Here is a 16562-nt window from a genome sequence, read left to right as displayed (position 1 = left end):
ATCTACTGGGGGCACAACTACTTGGGCCAAATCTGCTGGGGGCATAACTACAGGGGCACAACTACTGGGGCAAATCTACTGGGGACACAACTACGGGGGACACAACTACTGGGGGCACCACTACGGGGGACAAATCTACTGGGGGCACAACTACTGGGGGCACAACTACTGGAGACAAATCTACTGGGGGCACAACTACAAGGGGCACAACTGTGGCCATGCCCCTTCCCTATGAAGCCACGCCCCTTTTTTGACACTGATTGACACTAACCCTGTTTTACCTGTCAAGAGGGGCGCCAAAGGAAACTTGCACCCTGGGCGCCACAAGGTCTAGAACCGGCCCTGCCTCCGACCAAGGGTAACCCCATGCATATCATCATAGTGCTGTATAAACACCGTTACGAACATAATTACAACCCATACCAACATTAGGGTGATTCAGACCTGATCGCTAGGGTGCTAAAATTTTTGTCCTGCGATCAGATAGTCGCCGCCCAAGGGGAGTGTATATTTGCCGTGTAAGCGTGTGTATTCGCATGTGTACGCCGAGCTGCTAAAAATCTCTCAGTCAGCGGACAGCTGCAAATCAGTTTGCACCTCACTCACCAGTTAATGGTTTCAACAAGTGTGTGCAGTCTGTGTGCAGTCCAGGACTTACTATTACAGTGCGATCCGAATGGGCTGATTGGGGCTGGAGCTGACATCACACACCCTCCCTGAAAATGCTTGGGAACGCCTGCGTTTTCCCTGCCACTCCCAGACAACGGTCAGTTACCACCCATAAGCGGCTTCCTCCTGTCAATCAGCATGCGAATGGCTATGCGATTAAAATTTTCACAACAGCCTGATGCTGTCCGATGCCTGTTGTTTGCCGATGCGCATACACATGCGCCATTAATCGTTGATCAACCACTGTGCAAAAACACACAGCAGTGATCAGGTCTGAATCACCCCCATATACTTTATATTTAACCAAAATCCATTACATGCAACCCTCCTGAACATAAAAAGAGAGCGAGAGAGGAAAGAGGGCAAGAGAGAAAAAATAGTGGAGACAAAAAGAAGAGAGAGAGAGAGAGAGAGAGAAAAGGGTGAGAGGAAGATGGAGGTGTTACAAACAGAGGACATAATTCAGGTTGGATCGCAATCCAACCCGCAGTTTCCTGATGGTCGCGAAACTGCACCTTTTCCGAACCGTTCTGCGCATGTGAAGAGCGGGTCCTGCGATCGCATCTCAGGGATGCGAATGCCTCTGCCTGATTGACAGGCAGAGGCATTCAGGGGGAGGGAAGGGGGTGGCCGTCATTGCCAGAACTGGGGCATGTCACCCCACTTTTCCGGGAGTGGCAAGGAAAGGACTGAGTTGTGAGACGCAGTTTCCTTGTCCTTGCATACCACCCTGCGATGGCAAGCCTGAGTAAGCAGATGAACATCATGACCGATGGTCGCGATGTTCCTCCCGATCTGCAATTGCATCGATTGCAGTGTTGTTATTGCAAATGCAGGAAGAAGGTGATATGCTCCTTCTCCTGCATTTGCATTGCTAAAGATTGCATTTGCAAAGCTACTGCAAGCAGCTTTGCAAATGCAATCCTTACTGAAATATGCCCTGAGACAGAGAATCAATATTGTGTGCTCACAACCCAGTGAATGACTGGTCCATAATACCAATATTCTCATTGTTTTAATTAAGCTCCACAATATGCTAAGTGACAACGAGAGACAGTGCGTTATGGGTGCCCTGTAAAATTGAGGGAACCCAAAATAAGACTAGGCTACAGAAAACTATAAAAGTGTATCTCACACCACAATTGCAAACTCCAGATACAATCTTATTTTTTAGTAAAAACAACATACCTCAAACATTTGTCGTGGCCGGAGAGGGACAGCAGTGTGCATGCTGCTGCAAAAGGCTTTAGGGGCACCCTGTTCCCTTCCGTTTGCATGCACAGCAGTGGTAAATGGAACTTACCTCTCCATCCAAGGGCGTACGTAGAACTTTGTGGTCCCCATAGCCAGAGCCGGCCCTAACCAATATGATGCCCTAGGCAAGATTTTGCTGGTGCCCCCTAGCACCGCCGCTAGTTCTGCAGGACATGCCTGGCATGAGTCAGCTGGCAGCTCTGCTAACATTGGGGCGCCTTTTGTTTATGAAAATGCATCTTTTTGCATTACTATGTGGCAAAGATGCACAAGCAGCTTTTGCTGATTACAATGATATGCAGCATGCCTATATTCTGTGTGCGACTGCAGCTGTATCTGCATACGAAATGCTACATTACAGTGATTTCCAGGAATACACTGCAACGTAGCATTTCGTAAGCAGATACAGCCTCAGTTACACACAGAATACAGGCATGCCGCATATCATTTTAATCAGCAGAAGCTGCTGGTGCCCCTAAGCATACCAAATGCCCTAGGCATTTGCCTAGTTTGCCTATGCCTAGGGCCAGCTCTGCCCATAGCAACATTTTGAAGGGCCCGCCCATGCATCTACAGAAACACCTATCTCTACAGCTGTTCTTCATTTTATGCCCCATAGTAGTGTCTAGCAGCAGTTCCTGTCTGTGGTAGGGGTGCTGCCAATGCCAGTGGATCTGACAGGTGCCGGGACCGGAGCAAATGCACAAGTGGCAGCCTGACCATGCTTGCATGAAATACTGGCTTCTGTGGACTATGGGGGTCATTCTGACCCGATCGCACGCTGCAGTTTATCGCAGCAGTGCGATCGGGTCAGTACTGCGCATGCGCCAGCTCCCCAATGCGCCAGCGCATGCTAGACGGCCGAAGGCCGTCGTTGTTTAGCAATCGCCTCTGCCTGATTGACAGGCTGCGACCCGGGCAGCGAAGAGGTTCTCCCGGCCAGCCGCAGGAGATGCAAAAGCATTGCCGCTTTGCGATGCTTTTGCATTCCTGCGGGGGGGAGGGGTTGGGGGGAGGCGGGGGGGATGCGCCCCCCACATGTCTGAGTGCCTGATCGTAGCTGTGCTAAATTTAGCACAGCTACGATCAACTTGGAATTGGCTGTGGCCCATAGAAGCTGGATTGGGCTGCATGAAAGGTAAGGATTGGTTTCCTACAGGAAGCCCTCGCTATGCTAATTGCAGCCCGGTCTGGCAGTCCCAGAGTGTGGCAACACCTCCCAGTGGGACTGCCTGTAGTGTTTGTGACTGACAGATGAAACTTCCAGTAGGAAGTCATTACCAGTCACAGTGAAGCCAGTGCAGTCACAGATTGCATCTGACTTCACTGACACTTAGCTGGGTTTCGGATTTTACCTGGGGGGCTGCAGTCCTGCAGCCTATAGGTAAAATCCACCACTGCTAGTGTCCTTCTTATGCTAAATAATAGTACCCTACTGTAGTTCACATTTTACCACACAGTGCCACAGGTTCATATTATGCCATATTGATATTCTATCATACGACCCTATTCACATTATGCCACACAGTTCTTCCAGTTCATATCTTGCCACATTATCGTTTATACTATGCCGCAAACTCCCCCAGTTCATAATATGCCAAATTGCCATGTCCCCAGTTCATATTATTCCTCATTGTAGCACCTTCCAATTTACATTAGTATGTTAGAGCTCTCATTTCACAGTATGCCATATGTCACTGCTACTTCACTCTACTGCCACTCTCCTCAGAATGTTTGGTGGGGTCCTGCTTAGCTCCTCTACCTCCTGCATGTACAAGAAGCACTATTAAAGGGGACTTGACTTATGGACAGTCTACAAATTTGTCTCCTTGATCCAATGCAGGCCTGGCTAACCTGTGGTTCTCTATCTGTTTTCACTACCATGTAGATGCACATCTGCAATGCAGCAATAGCCACAAAGACCTTGCAAAATCCCTAACCAGCAGGGCAGCTGCATACCAAAGATGACATTTAGGCAGCGAGCATGAAGGATAGGACATATTGTCATGCTGAGGGGGGGGGGGGGGGGGGGGGGGGGAGTATTAACTTTAAAGTTTGAGTATGAGGTGGAGAGCTGACATTCAAGATAAAAAGGGAAGAAAGACATACTGTGGGCTCTATTTACTAAGCCTTGGATGGAGATAAAGTGCACTGAGATAAAGTCCCACACATCCAGATTCTGTCATTGTTCAAACCCAGCCTGTGACATGCCAGGTAGTTGCTGATTAGCTGGTACTTTATCTCTGTGGACTTTATCTCCACCCAAGGCTTAGTAAATAGACTCCATGAGCAAGGGCCAACACAGATGGTAAACTAATAGATCGGGAGATAAGTAAATGGGGATCCGGTCTGAAGATCGACAGTGCCTAGGTCGACAATGTTTAGGTCGACCACTATAGGTCGAAGGTCACTAGGTTGACATGGATGGAAGGTCGACAGGGTTTCTAGGTCGACATGTGCTAGGTCGACAAGTCTAAAGGTCGACATGAGTTTTTCACATTTTTTGGGGATTTTTTCATACTTAACGATCCACGTGGACTACGATTGGAACGGTAAAGTGTGCCGAGCGAAGCGGTAGCGGAGCGAAGGCACCATGCCCGAAGCATGGCGAGCGAAGCGAGCCATGCGAGGGGACGCGGTGCACTAATTTGGGATCCCGGTCACTCTACGAAGACCATGCGAGGGGACGCGGTGCACTAATTTGGGATCCCGGTCACTCTACGAAGAAAACGACACCAAAAAAAAAAATCCTCATGTCGACCTTTAGACCTGTCGACCTAGCACATGTCGACCTAGAAACCCTGTCGACATACCATCCATGTCGACCTAGTGACTGTCGACCTATAGTGGTCGACCTAAACATTGTCGACCTAGATACTGTCGATAAAACGAACCACACCCAAGTAAATGTGGGTAACAATGGAGTCACTAGGAGGGTGCAGACCGCACCGGGTGTCACAATCTGAGTGGATGATTCTAAAATGCAGACTCCTCCTCAGTGACTGAGAGCCGGGCGCTGCATTGTGATATTAACATGCATCTCTTGGTCACCGAGGAGCAGCCGGCAGTGCAGAAAGAGTCTCTGTGGGCAGCCTAGCATCTTCGGGAGTGCTGGGCACCCCCCCAGAGTGATAAAAATGAGAGGTGGGAGGATCGTGATGCCACGTCCCCTGGCCACGAGGCCACAATCCCTTTCGGCAGAAGATGCATGGGATCTATTTGGCACACAGGGTGTCACTGACCCCAGCAGGGCACAGGGAAGATCCATGGTGGGCTGATGTGCAAGTGGGGCCTGTTTTGTTTGTGGACATGTAAGGGGCGGAGCTGCTGCCATATGTACACAGTATACCTCTGGTGCTGCTTATGTGAGGCCACTTCTACAAATTTTTTAAGGGCAGCTTTCGGTTCACAATGTTAATAAATAAATGTTATATAGATGTTACAGCCAAGAATTATAAAACATCTTGGTGTCACTGGGCCTTTCAAACGGCAGTGGAAATTTAAAACAAATTGTAATACCAAAAGCTATATCATACAGTTATTTTTCCCTGTGGAGGCCAGTTTGTTTTTGTTTTTTTTGTGGAGGCCAATGAGTTTTATTTTTTTCTTGTGCAATGTTTTTCATCTGCGCTTGCGTCTGAGTTGCACACTGCACATGCATGCACCGAGATGGTGTTTGTAAAGAGGGCCTAATTCAGATCTGATCGTTGATGCGCTAAAAGTGTATTAGTAATGTGTTGGGCATTGCTGTGTGGTTAAAGGGGGTTGGCTACTCAGACACAGTATTGGCGTGTTGCTGAAAGTGGTAATGTATAGAAACTTTGAATTGCTCGCATTGGGGGCCATGCTCATACATATGATCTGCACCTAGCATAGGGTTGCAGAAAGTTACAATGGTGCAACCAATGGTGGCGGCTAAAGATGCACAAAGCATGATTGCAGCATCTGCAGACACTGAGAATGAGCATTTCTGTCCTTGCATATTTGGACACATGGATGTACACCAAGGAAGGGCATTATAGCGTCATTAACATAAAGTCACTGACACAACTGCAGCAAACAATGCAAGGATGGAAGCAACTGCTACCAACTCAGAATCAGACCCTTTGAAGAGAAATCCCACCCCTTTAACACCCCCCAACACCAGACCCCACCCCCATTATGGCTGCTTTCATAAATTTCCTTAGCTGGTTTTCCATTCCAGTTCACCCTGGACCCCAGTAATGTCATTATTGTATATCATCCACATACATATGATACTTAAATAAGAAAAGATGGCCTTTAGCGCATGCTGGAAGAAATTGTTTTTTGTTTTTTCTTGTCTAGATTAGTCTTGTCTTACATGCAACTGTGATGGAGCAATAAATTGGTTGAGCAACTGCCATGAGAGATAGATCGGTTGCGACTGTCGGCATTCTGACCACTGTCGGTATTTTAACGTCCAGGATATTGCTACCACCATAAAGATCTATCTGTCTATCTGTCACATCTATCTATCTTTCTAATATCTATCTATACTGTAGTCTTCCTTGTATATCTGTGTATTCATATCTGTCACATTCAATCTATTCTTCTATGTCTCATCTATTTATCAATATATCTATCTAGCCTTAAATCTATCTAAAAACAATCTAGGATGCTTCTTTTCTAAATATATTGCATATAATTTAGTTTAATTGAAATAATTAGATTAATAAGCAGAAGCTGCAAGTACAAACGCTCTGCACTAAAATTGACATTTTAAAAACACAATAAAAAGAAGATGCGACAGCACCTGAAATTAAAATAAAACATCCCATCTATTAGTGTTGGCAATACAACAACAGAATTTCTTAAAGCCATGGGGGTAATTCAGAGCCGAACGCAGCCGCGCGTCTGTACGCAGTGGCTGCATTCAGCAGGTCTGCGCCATACTACACCTTGCAGCCACATCCTTTGAGGATACGGCTGCAAGGTGATTGACAGCGGCGGGCATTCGGGGACGGCAACGCGTTACATCGTGGTCGTGGTGGGTGGAACGGGGGCGTGCCAGGAGCATTTTCGGGCCAGCTGTGTATGCAGCGATCTGCGTCTATCTCTGAATAACCCCCATATCCTTTAATTATTCCATATTAGACAATAGACAATTGTTTAATAGACAATGAAACTATAAAAAGAAAAGAAACACTTCATTAATACATTTCAAAATGTATTTTATTTACTGTATTAGCAGCAAGTATATAATACAGGTTATCCCACGATAAATGGGAAAAGATAGCACTCTCCAGACTTTGCATCCAATAAAGCAAATAGTAAATTTAATGCAAGGGTAATCTCACAGTTCCAATGTCGTTTCAAAAGCGATTTCCAACGTTTCGGTCCCTGGCGGGACCTTTCTCAAGGATTATACAATCAGTCAGCAAGGTCAGCAATACAGCATAGGTCAGCTTTGCAGGAAACCGGTTGTACTAACATCAAATTCTACAAACGATACATCGACGACTTGATCTTCATCTGGGACGGTGAGGTTGAAACCCTGACGAGTTTTATATCTGACATTCAAATTAATCATTATAACCTCAAGTTTACTTACAAACAACACCCTGTAGCCATTGACTACCTGGATGTTCTTTTGAAAATTGAAGAAGATGGCTCTTTAAGTACTAAAACCTTTTTCAAGAAAACTGATGCCAATAGTTTCATTCCTTCCGACAGCTGCCACCTTTCCCGGTGGAAAACCGCGGTACCATATTCCCAATTTATACGGATTAGGAAAAACTGCAGCAGTATGGATGCATATTGGGAACAGTCATCATTAGTTCTTCAGTTCATAGATAGGGGTTACAGTGAAAAGACTCTACGAATAGACCAAGCCCGTGCTTCCGAAATTGACAGGAACAGTCTCTTTATGACGAGAGATCGTATACAGGATGGACACCGGGGAGAGAGACCATTTGTAACACAGTTCAATCAAGAAAACAGAACTATCAAACGTATTATGAATAAACACTGGCACCTTTTACTTAAAGATCCAGTTTTAGGGCCTCATCTACCCAGTAGACCAAGTATTGTCTTTAGGAGATCTAAGAACCTTAAAAGTATCCTTGCTCATAGTCAATTACAGACAGAACATCGGAAAAAAGAAGATAATTCCAACCAACACCCACTCATGAAGAGAGCAGGGCTGTTTCCCTGCAATAAGTGCAATTGTTGCCGCTTCATCGACAAAAAGAGTTTCTGCTGGAAAGATGAGACTAAGAGGGTTTTTAGACTAAAGTCCATTGTTACGTGCAATACCAATTACGTCATCTATAAGATAGATTGCAGTTGCAAACTCTCTTATATTGGTAAAACAAAGAGGTGTCTCAAAATTAGAATACAGGAACACTTACGAAACATCAAGAATAAGGTCCAGAATCATAGCCTCCCCAGGCACTTCCAGGAAAAACATAGGTCCGAAATTCAGGGCTTAACATTTAATGTGGTGGAACATGTACCCGAAGATAAGAGGGGAGGAGATAGGGACCTCCAGCTTGCTCTAAGGGAATCTTTCTGGATTTATACTTTAAATACACTTATACCGAAAGGGTTGAATGAGAATATCGATATGATAGCATTCCTTTGAAGTAGATAAAGTGTATCTAGTGTGTAGAGATGGAGATATTGTCAGTGTAGTTAATGGCCAGTACTGAATTTTCATACTAATGTAACGTAGTTTCATTATATATCATGTGCACGTAGAGGAATTGAATGTCAGATGATCTTTAAAAATCATAAGATTTCCCCGGTGTATTTATCATTGGTTATTAAATTTACCACTTGACATAGACGTGTACAAGTGGGGCCATATTCAAGTTGATAACTCTTCATCTCATTCATTTTTTTCATACATACATCACGTTTCCAGTATATATACACACTCATGTACATGTTTAACCATACAAGGACTTAATTTATATAAAGATCAGACATATTTGTTTATAAATTATTTTTACTTTTATATTTATTTATTTCTTCGTTTATTATTTATCATTTTTTCATCAATATTCTTATTTTTATGTTTATTTCTATTTATTTTTAGTTTTATATTTTTATTCTATTTTTATTATTATTATTTATTTATTTTTATTATTATTATTTATTTATTTTTATTTATATTTTTTTCCATTTTTATATATATATTATATATATATATATATATATATATATATATATATATATATATCAAAAATCACGGCGGCACTCAGGAGACTGTTGTACTTGCAGTAATATTTATTGCCAAATGTGCATCCAACACATGTTTCGGGCTACAGCCTGTCGTCAGGGATGAAAGTGCAATGGTACAAATGTGCCCTAAATACATACAGAGACAAACACCCAATCAACATAATAATGAACAAACCAAGCTCACCTGTGTGACCGCTGTTGGATCCAGACACCCTTGTTCCTTACCGTGCACGTGTCACGGCGGATGACGTCATCAGCCGCCGCCCGTTCGTGACCTTTCCTGTCTCATCCAAAAGACGCATACAGAGAGTCATAATCACCAGACGGCCGCCGACGCGCTCCCATGCCTCTGACACTAGCCGTATGGACCAGGTGATGTCATCAACAGCAGCCCACACCAGGACAGCATACCCGTCACCATAGTAACTGTAAACAACACATGCAACATGTTTAAAAAAACATGCAACGTATGCTGCACCAAGTATGAAAATTAAAAAGTTAAAAACAGCAGCACAAGGACCTGGACCATAAATATATCCCCAAAGATATTGCATTAGAACAATTTACATATATTTTTTCTATTGCACATCATCAGATAATCTCTGCATTTCACATAATAACCTAGTAAGTAATAAAGACCAGATCATGCTTAAGAAAAATGGATAAACAATAATAATTAAAGCATTTAAAAAAACACATTACAGGAAACAGTGCAACCCCAGAACCTCATTTAATCCCTTGGATGCAAGAGTATCCAACCTATAGATCCATCTGCTTTCCAGCTGGAGGAGCTTTTTACCCCTATTGCCCCCCCTGTTGGAAGCAGGCACCTGATCAATTATTTTGCAGCGAATACTAGCTATGCTGTGTGACGCTTGTATGCAATGACGGGCTACAGGTTGATCACTTCTACCAGTTTCTGATGCTGCTCGTATAGCAGATCTATGATTAGCCATTCTCTCCCTAAACTGACATTCTGTCTTACCCACGTAGTATAACCCACAAGGGCAAGACAGAACGTAGACTACAAATCTTGATGTACAAGTAAGTGGAAAGTTGATGGTAAACTTCTTTCCTGATCTAGGATGGCTAATAGTGTTACCCACTAGAAGAGATCTGCATGTTGTACACCCTACACACCGATAACAACCCGCCTTTCTGGTCATAAAATGGGGTGTTGGTTTTATTTTCATCATCTCAGTGACATCCAATTTAACCAACCGATCTTTCAAATTCTTGCCCCTAATGTAAGCAGGCATCAACCGTGTGTTATATAGGGAGAGAAGATCTTTATCAGAGCTAATAATAGGCCACAATTTCTTGACCTCTTTCTTAGTTGTATCACTGGAATCAGTAAACCTATTAACCCATGGTATTTTCTTAGGTCGCACTACAGTCAGATCTTTAGGCTTTAACAAGTTCTCTCTAGGAATCAAATTCACCTTTTGTTTGATGTTATTCAGCATGCGTCTATCATAACCTCTACCAGCAAATTTCTTAACCATGCTATCAAGAGCTTGATCAACCACAATGGGATCACTTGTTATACGTTTAGCTCTAAGCATCTGTGAATATGGTAGGCCATGGCGCAATGGAAGTGGATGGAAACTATCATTTTTAAGGAGCGTGTTTCTGTCCGTGGATTTACAATAAAGTGATGTAACCAATTCATTGTTCCTCAGTTCTATATTCACATCAAGGAACTGTATACAGGAGGGGCTGATCTTATATGTAAGTTTTACCACGCTGTCAGATGCATTGTGATTATCCAACAGGGTAGCCAAAGATGTCTGTTCACCCTTCCACAGAATCAGCAAATCGTCTATGTATCTGAGATACAAGATGATAAACTCACTCTGTGGTTATCAGAGTGAGTTTATCATCTTGTATTGTAAATCCACGGACAGAAACACAACCATTGTGGTTGATCAAGCTCTTGATAGCATGGTTAAGAAATTTGCTGATAGAGGTTATGATAGACGCATGCTGAATAACATCAAACAAAAGGTGAATTTGATTCCTAGAGAGAACTTGTTAAAGCCTAAAGATCTGACTGTAGTGCGACCTAAGAAAATACCATGAGTTAATAGGTTTACTGATTCCAGTGATACAACTAAGAAAGAGGTCAAGAAATTGTGGCCTATTATTAGCTCTGACAAAGATCTTCCCTCCCTATATAACACACGGTTGATGCCTGCTTACACTAGGGGCAAGAATTTGAAAGATCGGTTGGTTAAATTGGATGTCACTGAGATGATGAAAATAAAACCAACACCCCATTTTATGACCAGAAAGGCGGGTTGTTATCGGTGTGTAGGGTGTACAACATGCAGATCTCTTCTAGTGGGTAACACTATTAGCCATCCTAGATCAGGAAAGAAGTTTACCATCAACTTTCCACTTACTTGTACATCAAGATTTGTAGTCTACGTTCTGTCTTGCCCTTGTGGGTTATACTACGTGGGCAAGACAGAATGTCAGTTTAGGGAGAGAATGGCTAATCATAGATCTGCTATACGAGCAGCATTAGAAACTGGTAGAAGTGATCAACCTGTAGCCCGTCATTGCATACAAGCGTCACACAGCATAGCTAGTATTCGCTGCAAAATAATTGATCAGGTGCCTGCTTCCAACAGGGGGGGCAATAGGGGTAAAAAGCTCCTCCAGCTGGAAAGCAGATGGATCTATAGGTTGGATACTCTTGCACCCAAGGGATTAAATGAGGTTCTGGGGTTGCACTGTTTCCTGTAATGTGTTTTTTTAAATGCTTTAATTATTATTGTTTATCCATTTTTCTTAAGCATGATCTGGTCTTTATTACTTACTAGGTTATTATGTGAAATGCAGAGATTATCTGATGATGTGCAATAGAAAAAATATATGTAAATTGTTCTAATGCAATATCTTTGGGGATATATTTATGGTCCAGGTCCTTGTGCTGCTGTTTTTAACTTTTTAATTTTCATACTTGGTGCAGCATACGTTGCATGTTTTTTTAAACATGTTGCATGTGTTGTTTACAGTTACTATGGTGACGGGTATGTTGTCCTGGTGTGGGCTGCTGTTGATGACATCACCTGGTCCATACGGCTAGTGTCAGAGGCATGGGAGCGCGTCGGCGGCCGTCTGGTGATTATGACTCTCTGTATGCGTCTTTTGGATGAGACAGGAAAGGTCACGAACGGGCGGCGGCTGATGACGTCATCCGCCGTGACACGTGCACGGTAAGGAACAAGGGTGTCTGGATCCAACAGCGGTCACACAGGTGAGCTTGGTTTGTTCATTATTATGTTGATTGGGTGTATGTCTCTGTATGTATTAAAGGCACATTTGTACCATTGCACTTTCATCCCTGACGACAGGCTGTAGCCCGAAACATGTGTTGGATGCACATTTGGCAATAAATATTACTGCAAGTACAACAGTCTCCTGAGTGCCGCCGTGATTTTTGATTATGTGCAGTCATGCTGACTGAGGGAGGGCACCGGAGCAGGTAATGGACTGATTCCTTTGGAGTGCCGGCTGTAACTGTTTGCTATATATTTTTTTTTTTTTTTATATTTAATTTTTATTTTTATTTATTTATTTATTATCGCTCCAGCGTCATGCAATACGATCAAGGGGAATTACCCACAGGGGATCAGTCCAATATCTAGGACATGAAACTGAGTTAAATGAGATGGGGTGTGTCCAACATCATTCCTGGCATTTAGCCAGGTTTGGTTTCCCTAAATAGTAACCAGAGAGACAGTGAAAAGCATTATGGGTAATATTAATCAATTAGGTATTTCCTCCTAAGGAGTTATTCTCATAATAATACCATTAATACACTTAGTTTGATTATTTGAAAATTGTAAATCTATGCACTTTTGGTTAAGTAATCTCCATTCTAATATAGTAAATGGAGCACATATATATAGAGCACCAATCACTTTGCAAGGGAAGTGATGTAATCACTTTTCCCTTTATAAAGGGTGGTTATTAGGTCCAATGCCTCATTATACAGAGACTTGGCTGCCAGCACTGCACTACTGGAGGGTAAGGTTTTGTTTTTACAATAGTATATTATCAACTTTGAAAGTGGTCCCATTTATTAGTATACACTTTGTACCAACTATATGTAGTTAATTGACTGGTTAACCACTAATCATTTATAAATGTAATTTTTTAAAGAGTATATGATATGCACTAATTATATATATTCACTATATAAATATGACAGATTTATTCATGAATATGAAACTAAGTTGTATGAGTTATACACTCACTTATATAATTTTTATAGTTAATAGATCTTCCCCTTACTAAGTGAAAGGAGTATTTGTTTCTCCATGGGGTGGGAACTCTTTGTACCATACTGGTACTTTAATGGATGGTCTAATTGATATCAACCCAATTAATTTACCAGGTCTACCACGTGTTCTAATTTGGTTAGACATTATACTCATTTGAATTGCCTTCACTCCTGAGTCTCTGAGTGTCGGGTTCAAGCTGCTGACCGATGAGGTATGTGCTATATTATAGAGATTTCTTTAATGATTGGCACTAATGAACTACACCCCCTGTGGGTAGCACTTTGAGTAATTTGTTTGAATTATTCGATCATAGATCAGTGATACCGTCCATAAAGTATGGGTTTCCCTAATAAAGATATCATGTGGGTTCACTATACTGATGGTTAATACAATTAGTCCTGGGTTTTCCAAATATGAATAAATGGCTGGTTATAATCAGATTATTTAGTAGAGGATCGTTGTATAGTGGTAACATTGGTGTTTGTTATAGCCAATTCTGTGGCTTTGTTCTGTATCATATATAGAAACCACACGGGTTAGTCATGAGATCTGTTCATTAGTGATCAGACATGAATGATACCAGAATTTTTATAATTATGGGTGTCAAAATAAGATAGGGGTCTATTTATGAACTCATAGTTGTTCTTATAATTAATACCCAATTAATCAATTTATTAGGTTCCTTATGCTTGTGAACCAGTTTGATTCTATACACATATGAATCTTCCCATATTCGAATATCTGAATGTCAGACTCAAGCTGATATATGAGGTATGCACATACCTCATATATCATCCATTGGATTAATCCCAATCTCTGCCTAATTGAACAAAAAGTGTCCTTTAATTAATAAAGGTTATTAAACGTTTTTTAATTAGGTATGGTCCTCGCTGTATCAATCAAGTCCCATTGAAACGTTGTTCATACATCTTTGAATGACCTATGTGCTGACAATATGTTCTGAAATGAAGAGGTATGTTTTTCACAACCTGTGCTTTTTGGTTCTCTTTTTTTCCCTCTTTCTTCATGTTATTTATTCTGTTTTCCTCCTCATGTTGCTATGTCATGTTCTTTTGATACCAATATGTCATGTTATATGTGAGTGTAAGATGCTTATTGCTATGTATTTGTTTTGACTTATTATTCTACAATTGTAGATTTTACCCCTGATGAAGTCTTGGAACAAGACGAAACGCGTTGGATTATTTATCTATCTATTATCTGATGTTACCTCCGAATCTACAATAAGGAGAAGGAGGAAATCGTAGTGATATATCTACGCTTTTTCCTCATCACTACAAACAGATTGTTCAAATTGTGCGACAAATGTAAATGTATCAACTCTGTATACTTATGAACATTTGTGTCGGGTTTATATGTTTCAATAAATTTTTATGTTAGTATTTGTTATCTGACGTAATTTATCCGGAGAGTACTGTAAGGGTCCGTTTTTAGGTAGGGCGTTGATATAACTCCCTTGGCGCCATCTCCTCTATTTCGTTTCATATTTTCACACATTTAGTTCCTCCTAACAGGGAACTTAGAGGATACAGGCAGCCATATAATTAATTAATTTTAGTGTTTTATTTGAAATAGCGCAGTGGGAGAGTAATTCTTGATATATATATATATATATATATATATATATATATATATATAAAACAGGATTTTAATACCTACCGGTAAATCCTTTTCTCCTAGTCCATATAGGATGCTGGGGTCCACTTCATGACCTTGGGGTATAGATGGTTCCGCAGGAGCCATGGACACTCTTAAGACTTTTCAATGGGTGTGAACTGGCTCCTCCCTCTATGCCCCTCCTCCAGACCTCAGTTATAGGAACTGTGCCCAGGGAGACGGACATTTCGAGGAAAGGATTTACTTTAATACTAGTGGTGAGATACATACCAACTCGCACCCCAACCATGCCGCACACATGGTATTCAACATAACACACGCCAACAGGCATGAACCAATTGCAGCAACATGCTGAAACTAAGATAACACAACTTGAGTAACTTCAATAACTAAACTGCAGGTAAAATACGCACTGGGACTGGCGCCCAGCATCCTCTACGGACTAGGAGAAAAGGATTTACCGGTAGGTATTAGAATCCTGTTTTCTCATACGTCCTAGAGGATGCTGGGGTCCACTTCATGACCATGGGGTTTATACCAAAGCTCCAGTATGGGCGGGAGAGTGCAGATGACCCTGCAGCACCGATTGTCCGAACTTGAGGTCTTCACCTGCCAAGGTGTCAAACTTGTAGAATTTAGCAAATGTGTTTGACTCCGACCAAGTAGCTGCTCAGCAAAGCTGCAATGCCGAGACCCCCCCCCCCCCCCCGGGCAGCCGCCCAGGATGAGCCCACCTTCCTAGTGGAATGGGCCTTCACCGACGTCAGTAACGGTAATCCAGCCTTAGTATGAGCTTGCTGAATCGTACTTCTAATCCAACGCGCAATAGTCTGCTTGGAAGCAGGATACCCAACCTATACATGGGTACCTTCGAGGATGCCCATGTGTGGGGCGGGGACTTCGGCGCGAATCTGGTCCTCTATGGCCGATATATAGATGATCTATTTATTATTTGGGACGGGGATCTATCATCGGCACTCCACTTTGTTACTAGTCTAAATTCTAATCACTTCAACCTCCGATTCACTCACTCCTATCACCCTGACACTATCAATTTTTTGGATTTAACACTAGAGGCCAGGGATGGCAAAATATACACTTCCAATTTTATTAAAGAAGTGGCAACTAATGCCTACCTGCACTACCAGAGCGCTCACTACCCCCCTTGGAAGAAAAACATCCCCCGGGGGCAGTTTTTACGCTTAAGGCGTAACTGCACGGAAGATAGCAAATACCTAGAACAAGCTAAATTAATGACTGAAGCGTTCCAATCAAGGGGCTATCCACAACCATCACTAAAGAAAACCATGCAAGAAGTCCTACAAATAAATAGAGACACTCTTCTTAAACCCAAAATTAGTAAGACTCAATCCCCAATAGAGCGGGACAGTGATCACATGTACAACACTCAACAAGAAAATCTGGCCTTCATCTCAACGTTTAATAGTGAGAGTATGGCAATCAAGAGAATCATAAGCAGGAATTTTGGGATGCTAAACC

At 42.3% G+C, this 16562-nt stretch overlaps 1 long non-coding RNA gene across 1 annotated transcript; it reads left to right on the top strand.

Moving 5' to 3' along the window:
- The first annotated feature begins 13539 nt into the window (after positions 1-13539).
- On the top strand, positions 13540-14790 carry LOC134911762 (uncharacterized). The gene is made up of 3 exons (XR_010176825.1): positions 13540-13635; positions 14303-14397; positions 14582-14790. It is a non-coding gene; the product is annotated as an uncharacterized LOC134911762 (long non-coding RNA).
- Positions 14791-16562: the final 1772 nt, after the last annotated feature.

Source organism: Pseudophryne corroboree, chromosome 4 (assembly GCF_028390025.1).
Source record: "Pseudophryne corroboree isolate aPseCor3 chromosome 4, aPseCor3.hap2, whole genome shotgun sequence".
NCBI lineage: Eukaryota > Metazoa > Chordata > Amphibia > Anura > Myobatrachidae > Pseudophryne > Pseudophryne corroboree.
This window is presented reverse-complemented; position numbering and strand designations above follow the sequence as displayed.